Source organism: Acipenser ruthenus, chromosome 21 (genome assembly GCF_902713425.1).
Source record: "Acipenser ruthenus chromosome 21, fAciRut3.2 maternal haplotype, whole genome shotgun sequence".
NCBI lineage: Eukaryota > Metazoa > Chordata > Actinopteri > Acipenseriformes > Acipenseridae > Acipenser > Acipenser ruthenus.
Genome location: NC_081209.1, coordinates 18,926,797 through 18,939,715, shown reverse-complemented (window position 1 = coordinate 18,939,715; position 12,919 = coordinate 18,926,797). Strand labels below are relative to the sequence as shown.

The following is a 12,919-nucleotide window of genomic DNA, read 5'->3' as shown; positions in this document are numbered from 1 at the left end:
GCCCGTATTGTGAAATAAACCGTGAGTGTTTCGTGTCTGTGTATTAACACTGTGTGTCTTGTGTGTTGTTTTCACTGAAGATTACTGAGCACGATCCGGAGCTGCAGCCGCAGGCCAGCAAAAAACCCGGACTTCACCACTCACCTTTTCCACTACAGGAACTTTGTTTTTCACCACTAGCACTAGAATCACGCACTGTCTAATTGTGTCTGTGTTTTGTGTTTTGTGTGGGTGACAGAACGGGACTTTGGGTTACGGGTCAAACCCGTGGGATTACAAACTGAAGAGATACACGCCGCTGTACCACTTCCAACACTGTTATTATGTGCAGGTTTGCCTTAAGGCTCTGGACATTTATTAAATTAAATAAACACCCTTGCACCTGTACAAACGTTGTCCGTGTGATTACTCCGTTCTGCACTGCACTCACCTGCACGTCTTTACCACTTTGCCACAATCACTTAAGAATGGATAAAAACATTGCACAGCTATAAAAAGGATGTTGTTAGTAATACATGTAAAAATAAAATGCATTTTAAAATTACCTTCACTGATATGTTTGTGAAAAAAGTCTTTGACTGCTTGTGATGGAAATATAATGAGTTCTGGTTGTAAATCTCCCTCTCGACCTGTGAGGATACGAAGTAGCGAAAGGGAAAGGCTTTGGACAGGTTGTCCTGACAGTTCATTCCCTGGGTCGGGAAGTCAATCAGCCTGGAAAAAGACGAGACTCCAGTGCGAGAATGTATTGACCTGGAAGGTAAACGAGGAAGCAGCTGCAGGCAATAGAGTCAGCTGTAATCGTTTACCAAGGGGTCATGCATAATCGCATAAAAGGGGCTGGAGAATTGTAAATCTTTTCCTTCGCTTGGGTTTTTGTTACGAGGAAACTGGAAGGACCAGGAGATTGCCCAAAATAAATAACAAAAGGAGTTTGTGAGTGTTTTGTTTGTTTGTTTGTCTGTTTAGTAATTGTCTGTGTTTGTTATCACTAGACGGCTAAACACAGATCCGGAGCTGTCGCCGAGGGCCAGCACGAAACCGGATCACCACTGCACTACCGTCACGAATAAACATTGTTATCAGCACTTGTTTCACTAAAAGCACTTCACCACAAGCACTGAGAGCACTCACTTTGGAACAGTGATCGTGTGTGTCTAATTGTGTGCGAGTTGTACCGTGTCTATTATTTGCGGGACTGCAACCCTTCGTTTCATTACTGTGCAATACACATTGTTGTGTATTGCCAGCTCTTTATTATTTACTGGCGGGTCATCAGACCATTGGATTATAAACCATTAAAACAATCATTTTCACCCGTACTTTGTTGTCTGTGCGTTCTTGGAATTACTGTATCTGCACTGCACCTGCTATACACCTGTTACCACTTAACACTTTGCCACACTGCTGTGTAACCATGCTCACCTCTCGTTAGCCTGTACTTGCCCAAGCGTCAGCGTTTCCTCATGACAGAACATGCTATAGTCCACCCACTGAACCCAGATACATAGTTGAGTGATATCACAATTAGCAGTTGACTCATCTATTGCCATGCTAAAAGCCAGGATTGATTTGATTGCAGCAATCAGACAGTTAGAAATGTGATCAGCTATATTGGTAATGTGCCAAGCTACCATGTCATTGCTCAATTGCAGGGCGTGAATTTTACAGATCAGTTGTGTTCTCTCATGTTATCTGACAAAATGTCAGATGCTTCACTAAAAACCTCTTTCAGAAATTCGCCAACACAGCTGGCAAGTGTAACGACTTCATACGTTTGTCAAACACGCTTCATACGTTTTTGTTGCAACTGCAGACTGTTTTTCATTATTTCAAGTTCACGTTTTCGCTTGTTACTATTCAATGGATATTGGCAGAGTTCACTTAAATGCATTTCACTGTGGCGTTGTACGTTGCATTTTTTGCAAACTGCAATCTGTTTCTTTCAAAACAAAAGTTTCTTGTTATTTTCAATTACAAACTGGCACTCACTAATGTTGGCTGATTACTTTCTTTTGGTTTGTTGCTGTCAGAAGCTGCTTTAGGCTCTCAAAGTAACTCTGGTAATACATGTATTCGTTATGAAACACTGCAGTTAAAAAAGCATCAGTAGGCTCTATCAAAATATATTGCTGAGCTATTAACTATAGGCACATATTTATCTCCGCTGGGAGAGTCCAAATAGAAGCCATGAAAGGGGAGTTTCGAGAAAACCTCGCTTCCAGTGGAAAGAAAAATCCTGTATGATAAAATCACCCCTTGGTCTGTTCCTGTGTATCTTACCAGTTATCAAGTGATCTGAAAACAAAAGCCAGGCATTGTTTTTTTTAAACTGACTGGAAATGTTAAGTCTCGTAGCTCAATAGGTGAAAATATATGCAGGCCGCAAAAAAAAGGATCCCGGACCGTATGCGGCCCTTGGGCCATGGTTTGAGAACCACTGCCCTAAAGTATAGCTAGGTGTGGAAGTGGAACCTCAATTGTTTAACGGAGTAGCGCTTGCCAATTTCACAGCAACTTTTGTTTCATAGTTTGTTTTTGTACTGTTTTTCGTATGCTTCGGTGTATGTCCTCTGTGAGCTACCATTGTTGGTAGTGTCACGTGAGCTTACCTGTGGAAATGTAAATAAAATCTGCGTGCCAGCGGGCGGCATCAACTCCAACCTCCGGCTCAGTATCCTGTCAATCAGAAAAGCAACACACCCCTACTTCACCCTTTTACAGTAAGGGAATGTGGTCTGCAAGCATCTGCATTAAAAACAATGAAAAGTGGGATAAAAACAACTTGGTAGTGGCACTCACTTTCTCAGGCCCCCAGATCCACTGCTTTTGACCTGGAAGTGATTAGTGCAGTGTGACAGAGATTGAATGATTCTTGGTGTTAAATCTCCCTCCCGACCTGCGAGGCAGCTGCATAAAGGGATCAGAATACCCCGGACTAAATGGCACGACAGTTTATTCCCAGGGTTAGGTGGAAGTCGGCCATCTAGAAAAGGGGCAGAGCTATGGTACACGAAACCAATGACCTGGACGGGAAATGGTGTAGCATCTGCAGATTGGAGGAGTGGATGGGCTCGTTGACCAAGGGGTCATGGGTGAAGTTATAAAAAGGGGACGCAGTGATGTGATCTGTTCCTTTGTGAATGATTACGTTAAATGACCAGAAGGAGAACCCCTGCTGTGAAATGTGAGTGTTTTGTTTGTTTTTGTTTGTTGTTAATAATACTGTTTGTAATTATTTGGACGGCTAACACGATCCGGAGCTGTCGCCAAAGGCCACCACTAAACCCGGATCAACAACACTGCAATTTTGTTGTCACTAAAGAACTGTATTCACCACAAGCAGTAGAGCACACACTGTGGACTGGTGTTTGTGTTTGTGTATGTGTTACATGTGGGTGAACTTAAACGGGACTGTTATTATTTTGCGGCAAACCATTGGATTATAAATAAGCATTACATTAATTATTATTATTTGTTTATTTAGCAGACAAGTTTATCCAAGGCGACTTACAGAGACTAGGGTGTATGAACTATGCATCAGCTGCAGAGTAGTGGTTAGGGCTCTTGACTGGAGGGTTGTGGGTTCACTGCTGCTGTACCCTTGAGCAAGGTACTTTACCTAGATTGCTTCAGTAAAAACCCAACTGTATAAATGGGTAATTGTATGTAAAAATAATGTGATATCTTGTAACAATTGTAAGTCACCCTGGATAAGGGCATCAGCTAAGAAATAAATAATAATAATTACGTCTCACCCGAAAAACGGAGCACAAGGAAGTTAAGTGACTTGCTCAGGGTCACACAATGAGTCAGTGGCTGAGGTGGGATTTGAACCAGGGACCTCCTGGTTACAAGCCCTTTTCTTTAACCACTGGACCACACAGCCTCCTATTATTGTTGGGCCTCAGGCATTGGATTATACAATTAAACCACCATTGCACCTAGGTTATCGTCGTTTATCTGATTATTGCACCTGCACACTGTTAACCACTTTGCCACATGCAGCAATCTCACATTACATTGCTCTGTCCTTCGCTACCTTCTTTGTCAGACACATGTTGGCTTTAAAGAAAAAGCCTTCCCCTATGGAGTCATCAGCAGCAGTAATTGTCTTCCTTAAGCAGTGTCTCCTGGCAGGTGTTGCACCTGTAGGCTATGATTAAGACATTTCCATGATCCCGCTGGGCCTCCCCTTGTCTGTTTCACTGGACTTGCATCATCTCTGCTGGGGGAAGACACAGAAATACATGCCAGGGGCCGAATGCACTTGTAGCTGATGAGAAATGAGGAGGTCTGACTTTGAATATGCTGGTAATTTCAAGACATAATACAATGTAACCCCTACCCCCTTAAGCCTTTAAACCACTGTAACAAATGCACAGCCTTTTGTAATAAAGGGCTGACGCCAGGACTTTGTCATGTGCATCTGTGCTTGAACTGCTATTGCAGTGCACTCTGCAAATCATGTGCAGGACTGAGTGAACGACCCCACAGCTGTGCTGTTCACATGGGAATCGATCTGTCTGCAGCCTTTTGTTTTACTGACTATGCATGCAACTCTTCACCAGCAAAGACCCCTACAGTGCACAGGGATTCAGGCGCACCTGGCAAGAGTTCGGGGGACGATGTGCGGACAGCCTCCTGATTGGATTGGGGGGATTATAAAAATAGCAGCCTGTGTGTTAGCTGTGCGGTGTGTTAGAGAAGTGCTGTTTGTAGTTGCTGTGAAGAACCTGCTGAATTGTTGTAACCTGCTATAACAATAAAAGCGTTATTGTTTGGAAGATTCCTGTTGCAACAGTTTGTTCCTCCTTCGCTAATTTATTACAATATGATCAATTGGCATAACATTAATACTGTGGTAATGTTTTGATATGACATACAAATAGCATTACATTACAGAAGTATGGGACCATATCAGGACCAGTGTGCAATCATATAAGTATCGCCCAAATTAATATTTACCATAGCAAAAGCCTAGCAAAATAAAATAAAGCTTAGTGAAAGCATGGTAAAATATAGGTGAAGCACAGTAATGCCCAGTGATGTCTGGCAAAGTATAGAGCATATTATAATGTTTTTGCCTGGCCTCTCTCAAGCAGACTGCCAGTTCACTGTGCTATATGTGGAGACTACCAAACTCAATTACCCAACTGCACCAGTTAGTCATTAACAAAGGTATTTTAAGAAGCATGCACGCCAAGCCTGATTGCATGCACAGTATATAGATAGACCATTCTTTTCTAAAGTGATTCACTGGTTATCCATGCATATTTATCTAAAGAGTGGTAGCCTAAAGCCCAGAGCTGAGGGGTTCGTTGACAAGATTTGTGTTAGGGAATACCACCTTTCTTTTCTATAGTGACAGTGTCTGTTTTTGTTTCCGAGCTGCTGGGCTCCCGCTGTGGTGTCTGCTTCTGTCACTTCACCCTTTCGTCCAAGCCTGGTCTGCAGGGAATGTCATTAGGAGCAAAAACATGCTTTCTGTCACTTGGTCTCACATCATAACTCCTTAGCATTTTTAGTGTCTTTGTACAGAACTTACTGATGTGGAAGATAAAGCCAATGATATCAAAATAGTCTTCTGCTATTACTACAGTTTTATAATTTAATACTTCTCCTGCATGCATTGCATATCAAGAAGCTCCTGTACAATATATAGAGAATAATGCATAGGGTAGTGTGTGATATGAGAATTTGGTCTGATAAATGAGAATTTATCGGGGTGGGATGCTTGGATAAACCCCTTGGGCTTCACCCTCGGGTTTATGTAGCATCCCACCCCTCAGGTGAGCATTAAAATTCTCATTTATTACACACTACCCCGTGCAGTATTTTATAATCTCTGGGGAGCAATTTTTTTCCTGGTTGAGAAGCGAGCGATAGAAGACAGCAACTATGTGGCTGGGGTCGCGCTCTGTTACTAGTGTTAATGAGGGATATATCAACTGGATGAGCCCATTGAAAAAATCTAACACATATATCAATCAATAAATCAATCAATCAATCAATCATTATTTTATGTAGTGCCTTTCATAGTGGACCACCATCACAAAGCACTTTACAAGATGCACTAACAAGAAAGTCCATAATACTTTAAATACAGAGAAATGCATAATATATGACGTACAGTAAAAAATGCATAATACATGATAGTAGCATAATACATTAAATAGTAGCAACAACACAGCAACTAATAGCAGATATCAGGCTCAAAGAGCATGGAAAGCAAGAGAGAACAGGTGGGTCTTGAGAGTTGATTTAAAGTGAGCGACGGTGGGAGCATCACGCACCAAAGCTGGGAGAGAGTTACAAAGCATTGGAGCCAAGCTAAATGAGCATTCTCCAAGTGTGGTGCACTTTTGTTTGGGGATAACAAGCAGGCCAGAGTCAGAAGACCTCAGTTTGCAGGCAGGGACATAGCGGGTCAACAAGTTGAGGAGGTACTCCAGACCTGTGTGATGAAGGGCATTGTAAGTGAGTAGGAGAGTTTTGAAAGTAATCCTGAACTTTACAGGTAGCCAGTGAAGTTGGGAAAGATTTGGGGTGATGTGATCACGTTTTTTACATCTGGTAAGGATCCTGGCAGCGGCATTCTGAACTAGCTGCAGTCGGTTTATTGTGCATGCCAGTAGACCACCATATAGAGAGTTGCAGTAAGCGAGTCGAGAGGAGACAAATGCATGACAAAGTATCTCCGCATCTGAGAGGAAAAGGTAGGGACGGACATTGGAGATGTTTCAAAGATGGTAGAAGTTAGATTTGACCACGGAGGAGATGTGGGCATCAAAAGAGGTTGCTATGTATATATTGAAATCATATTTTAGGCGGTTAAAAAACAATTATATTTCCCCTTTGTTTAACTGAGGTGAACCATGCAACCTCACAACAGATGCAGTCCCTCTTGTTTACAGCAACCACACTTTTAAAATACTTTATTTTAATGTAGGTTCTGATGGAATGGAGTTTGTGCACCTGTATGTATACTTTTAAAACATATGCATTTAAAACTAGGGTTGCCACTTGGTGCCATTATTATAAAACAGGTCAGGTTTTCCTCTCTAAATTACAAATTTACAAGTAAAGTGAGTGTGAATTGTGTGAACAGCCTCGCTAAATGAACTGACTTGTTTTACTTACTAGTTACCTCGCACACCTGCCAGGTGCAGGACTACTTCCTGCAAGGATTGTTTCCATCATTCAGCCCTATACCGCTTGCTGATTTACTTATTTGACTGGGCAGGACTGTGCGAAGGTGGAAGAAATTTTAAATAAATAAAAACTGGACCACATTAACTGAGAGTGTGGGCGAGTGGAAAGTTCTCTAAGATGACTGAAGTTTAACAGATATTTTTTTTTACTATATACATTTTCAAGCAATAGTATTTTAATCCATCTTGTTATGATTATCATGATGGGATTCCCAACACAATTTCATAATGAAATACATTTGATGAAGCTGCTCACACAATTCACATTTGCTTTACATGTTGATTTAAATTGATTAATTTGTGGTTTAGAGGAAGTTACGAAAAAAATCCTGATCTGTCTTAAAGTGAGGCCAGGTGGAAACCCTTTTTAAAGCACATATAATTATAAAAATATATATATATATATATATATCTTGTGCAGGGTCTTCACCCTGTCACACACCAACAGTTTTCTCAGTCTGTATCTGTTTATCTTCTAATGAGGAAATTAATATAAATATATTTTAAGGGTCATAGAAAATTAACAGCTGTAGTCTCTTTATTCAAATACAATGTTAAAGCTCTTTTAAATTCTTGCATGTCATTAGGATGCAAATCAATGGGGGATTCAATCAGGTTATATGGAAATAGTAATTAATATTTCTGAATAAATGTAGAAAGAATAAATGTGGTTGAAATACAAATATCTGATGGAAGATAATTACATGACTCATAAAGCTCATAGGAGACGCAGTGATTAGTCCCCATCTTATTGAATTAGCAAAATTGCTTAATGAAATTAGCAGCATCTTATGCAATGTAGCTGTCTTCGTTTATTTTCTGTTATTCAGGTTCTAACATACATGGATATATGTCTCCATTACCAGAGTCAACCAGTTGCTGGATCGTGAAAAACTAGCACTTTTACCTTATAACATCCTCTCTTTCAAAGCATCCATTTCCTCTGCAGAAATCTTTGAGATTATTCATTGGTTTGGGTCAGCAATGGACCAAAAGTCAAATTATGGTTAATTTAAAAGAATGTCCAGTCACCCTTTAAAAAATAGGTCTTGTATGACATTTACTAAACAAATCTAATATTACATATTTCTCACTATTCAATGTGTTAATCTGTCTAAAACGTATGCATTAGTATTCCCAGAATTAGCATCTATTTCTCAGTCTGCAGTCAACATAAACTCCTAGATCTTTTTCATAGATTCCTTCTTCAATTTCAGTATCTCCCATATGGTATTTATAATGCACATTTTTATTGCCTGTGTGCTGTACCTTACATTTTTCTATATTAAATGTCATTTGCCATGTGTCTGCCCAGTTCTGAATGCTGTCTAGATCATTTTGAATGACCTTTGCTGCTGCAACGGTGTTTGCCACTCCTCTTATTTTTTTGTCGTCTGCAAATTTAACACGTTTGCTTACTATACCAGAATCTAAGTCATTAGTGTAGATTAGGAAGAGCAGAGGACCTAATACTGATTCCTGTGGTACTCCACTAGTTACCATATATCAGAGGAAGGGCAGCAAAGTCCTTGGCACACGGAAAAGAAAAGTGCATCATTCGCTTGTCGTATTGCATCTGGTGTGTAGAGGCCTTTACTCTAAAAGAATGTGTAAATACAGTGAAGCATTAGGATATGCAATGCCTGGCCACTTTACTGTGTGCATTTCTATCCTCTTGGATTTAGTGGGGTTGAGGCCTTTATTGACCATTTTACCACACCTAACCCCCTTACTGACTAAATATCTTGGCATGTTAAATAGAGCAAAATATTTATATGATATATATTAATTATTATTACTAGGCAAATATTTCAATCACAAGGCCATCTTACAAGGGAATATGTACCCCAAAATATGATCCATTTTTGGAAATGAAAATATTTTTGTGAAATACTGATGAATTCATTTATATTTAACAATAATTTGGTAGACAGCATTTCTAAAAAGTGTCATTACCGTAACAGTTCCGTCATTACCGAAACAAAGTAAGTTGTTAAGGTAACAACTGTTATGACAATTTTAAGAATTTTTATGAATTTATAAAAATCTGAGACCTACACATTCTGACCTTGCCTAACTTTGAACATATACATCATTAAATAATTCTAACCTATAATCATTTGTTTCATAAAACATTTAATCATAGCAGAATAGCATGTACGGTAATGACGCATAATAAACCTAATCAGACACTTGAAGTGATTTTTTTAAAAGAAATGTTTGAAACTGATCTACTCACCATGTGGCCATGTTGGAAATGATACCATCTCTTTTCATGATCACATGCTCGAAGAGGTGGCCTAAGGTATATTTTCACTAGGGGGCAATACACTGTTACGGTAATGACATTGAAAACTGGGAACAGGTTTTCAAAGACTTTTTATTCAAAAAAATATTTTAAAATACTAGTCCAACATTATAAAATGATACAACATTCCATAAAATACATCTGTTTTGATGAGAAAGTATAAGAGCTGGAAAGTGGGGACACTGAACTTTTATAAAAAAAAAACACCCTTAAATGTTAATATTACATGAAAATAATTATGCATATTTGCTAAATGTTAATGAAAACAGTGAAAGAAATATATGTACTGTATATTGCATCCAACAAAACTTATATTAAAAAAAATATTTAAATACACTTTACTTTGAGGTGGGGACTCAATTTGTCCCATTTCTGTAGAATGACCCTTAAACAAAAATATATCTTTCAGAAAAAAAAAGTTTTAAACTAAACATTTAAAATAATTTGTTTTCTTTAAAATAAGTCAAACTCTCATTAGCTAGATGACTTTGAGTACCAATCGTTGCTTTTCATATGACTGACATGTTTTCAACGGTGAGTTTCTTCATATAAAATCTTATACCAACCAAATTATAGCAATATATATTAGGTAAGATTCATTGGAATGAGCAGCGGTGTGGAGTAGCGGTTAGGGCTCTGGACTCTTGACTGGAGGGTCGTGGGTTCAATCCCAGGTGGGGGGGACACTGCTGCTGTACCCTTGAGCAAGGTACTTTATCTAGATTGCTCCAGTAAAAACCCAACTGTATAAATAGGTAACTGTATGTAAAAATAATGTGATATCTTGTAACAATTGTAAGTCGCCCTGGATAAGGGAGTCTGCTAAGAAATAAATAATAATGTTGTTAGCACCATACACTTTAACTTTGCCTTTAGTGTGTAAAGGGACTGGGGATGAATGAAAATGTTTTTTTGTACATGTATGTCTGCTTATCTAGTCATCAGTATTCGTAATTCAATGTTGCGATGATTGATTGATCAGGTAATCTCTAACGTCGCTGTATAAGGGGTCAACATGCCACATTTTGATTTGGTTCCTCTAATTTAATCGTCATGTCTCTGCTTGCTCTTTCACTATTAGATCAAGTTGGGACAGCCCATCAGTTACATCCAAGCCAACAGCTGCCATTTCTTAAGACATATCCATTAACATAATGGACAGCCTTTTAGTCTTTTTCTCATCACAGAGGCTACACTAAATAGGCCCACATGAGAGATAATGAGAGGTTATATGCTAAAACCAACATTCATAAGACACTTAAAGGTCATACTATACCAAATAATTGCATGGTTTACCCATAATTCCTACACAGTAGTCGCTTTTGTTTTGGTTTCACTACACTTTACTTATCTTGTGATCTCAAGAAAACAAATTGAATGTTGAGATCCTGAAATAATCTAGTAATCTCAACATGACCATTTTTTATATGATTTATTTTCTATGTCACTGAATGAGACACAGTACTATACATTTAGCATACATGTAGGTATTATTTTATATTTTAAGTTTCTGAAGTTCTGACAGTGAACCAAGCTGAATTGTAATAGGAAGTGTAAAGTACAAGGCTGCAGTTCAATCTTGTACCAGGTTATATCTGCAGCTGAGTGGCTGGTGTGTTTCTTCCTGGACTGGGCCTAGATTACAATATGTGACACTGATACTACATAGAGCTTCTTCCTCAGGAAAGTCACTCACTGGGTGGAACAGCGCAGCAGAGACACAAACAAGCAACCATTTATAAGAGGGAAGGGGGAGTTGCTGTATGGCCTTCCCCTCACAGCTCTTTACACACAGCTGCCTTGGCCTGAACAGCCCCTGAAATTCAGTCCCCAAGCAGGACTGTTGAATTGAATTGGGTAGTGGATTTTTTAAAACCACTAAACTCATTTGTTTGTCACCTGAGCCTGAGGTCCCCAGAGGTTAAACAATGTGATGCTTTGTGCTGCCCACATTTCAACTGTTTGTCAACACAACATCATGTAGCAGTGTTTCTTTAATAATCAGCATACATTAATAAAAACAAAGGCTAGACACTAGAGAAAATATAATGCATGAACTATATGTACTGTTATTTTTCAACTCCTTAACTGTACAACCTTTGGAAAACACAAGCCTGAAACTCTGGGCTTTGCTAGATTTCGAGGTCTCATACACTCACACACACATAGGTTCTCTGTCAGGAATACCAATGGGAGCATTCCTGGGGAAACAAAGTGATTGTAAGCAGGTACGCTTGAATGCGACGTGGCATTTCTAGGGCTTTTAGATATTCTGTCTGTGAGCCCACAGTGACAAAACAAAGGGGAGGGATAAAATATTAACACAGCTTTGAGGTCAGACAGGATAATTACAGAGAGGCCTGCAAATCACCACAATTGAATCTTTCTTAATACCTTTTTGTAACACTTTCTAATGATGATTAGTATTGGATACATGTATGCTGCATTATAACATAGTCTACATCAGTATTTGAACTGGTAGCTGAAGCAATATATTCTTAGCGTCAGGCCTTTGGTGTATTGGTTTGTTTGACTCAATCAATCAATAAAGAACATACCCAAATAATCACTCTTGCCAAGGTCATCTCCTGAAAAGGAATGGCCCGGGGGGGTTGCTGTGAGCATGGAGATGTGTAGTTATAACACCTGGGCATGCGTGGTTGAGTAACTCAGGTCACAGCCCCCCATCCAGATCTCACAGGACTTGTTAGTTAGCTCTCTTTCTGAAGACATGAGCAATCACATTATAAATGCAATGTGGCCTGCTGTTTTGAATTTGCTGGCTCTTTGATTCCAGTAATGCATTATCCATACTGAATTTACTAGCTCTATTGTCCCTGTACTGACTTATCTTAACTTTTTAAAATGTGCTTTCTCTCACATCTCACTGCAGTGAACTTAATGTATTCTCTTCAAATGTATTTCAAGAATTTTAGTAATATACAATTGTTGAGCAAGGCAACTTTATAGAAAACGAGTTCACCAGACCAGCACACTTGAGAAACTGTGTAAATTAACCTGATCTAAACTCATTGAAATTCTTCAAATGGCTCAAACAGAGTTTCAGACTGCTAGGTGTACTAGCAATGTGATTAGAGACTTCACTGTACAATTGCAGCTTAGGTTGATTCCACAGTAGGCAGTGATACAAATTGAATTTATACGGTGCACTAGCTGTTGTTGACCTGTTTGAAGAAGTGCTAGATTCACTGTGTTTCAGCTTCATAGCTTATGGATATAGGTCCATGTAAATTACTTGAAATATGTGCTCATGCACAGTAAGCAGTTTTCCTTTCCTTTAAAATCTTTTGATATTTTGCTCTCTTGTCAATGCTCCGCGAGTCACGACCATAAATTGTAGTAAAAAGACTAGTAAAGGGAATGCATCAAGTTAAAC

General features: G+C 39.1%; 1 protein-coding gene across 3 annotated transcripts in view; it reads left to right on the top strand.

Moving 5' to 3' along the window:
- LOC117428391 (leucine-rich repeat and immunoglobulin-like domain-containing nogo receptor-interacting protein 1) overlaps nucleotides 1–12,919 on the top strand; it is a 558,576-nt gene that overhangs the window by 124,806 nt on the left and 420,851 nt on the right. The gene's annotated exons all lie outside the window — the stretch shown is intronic.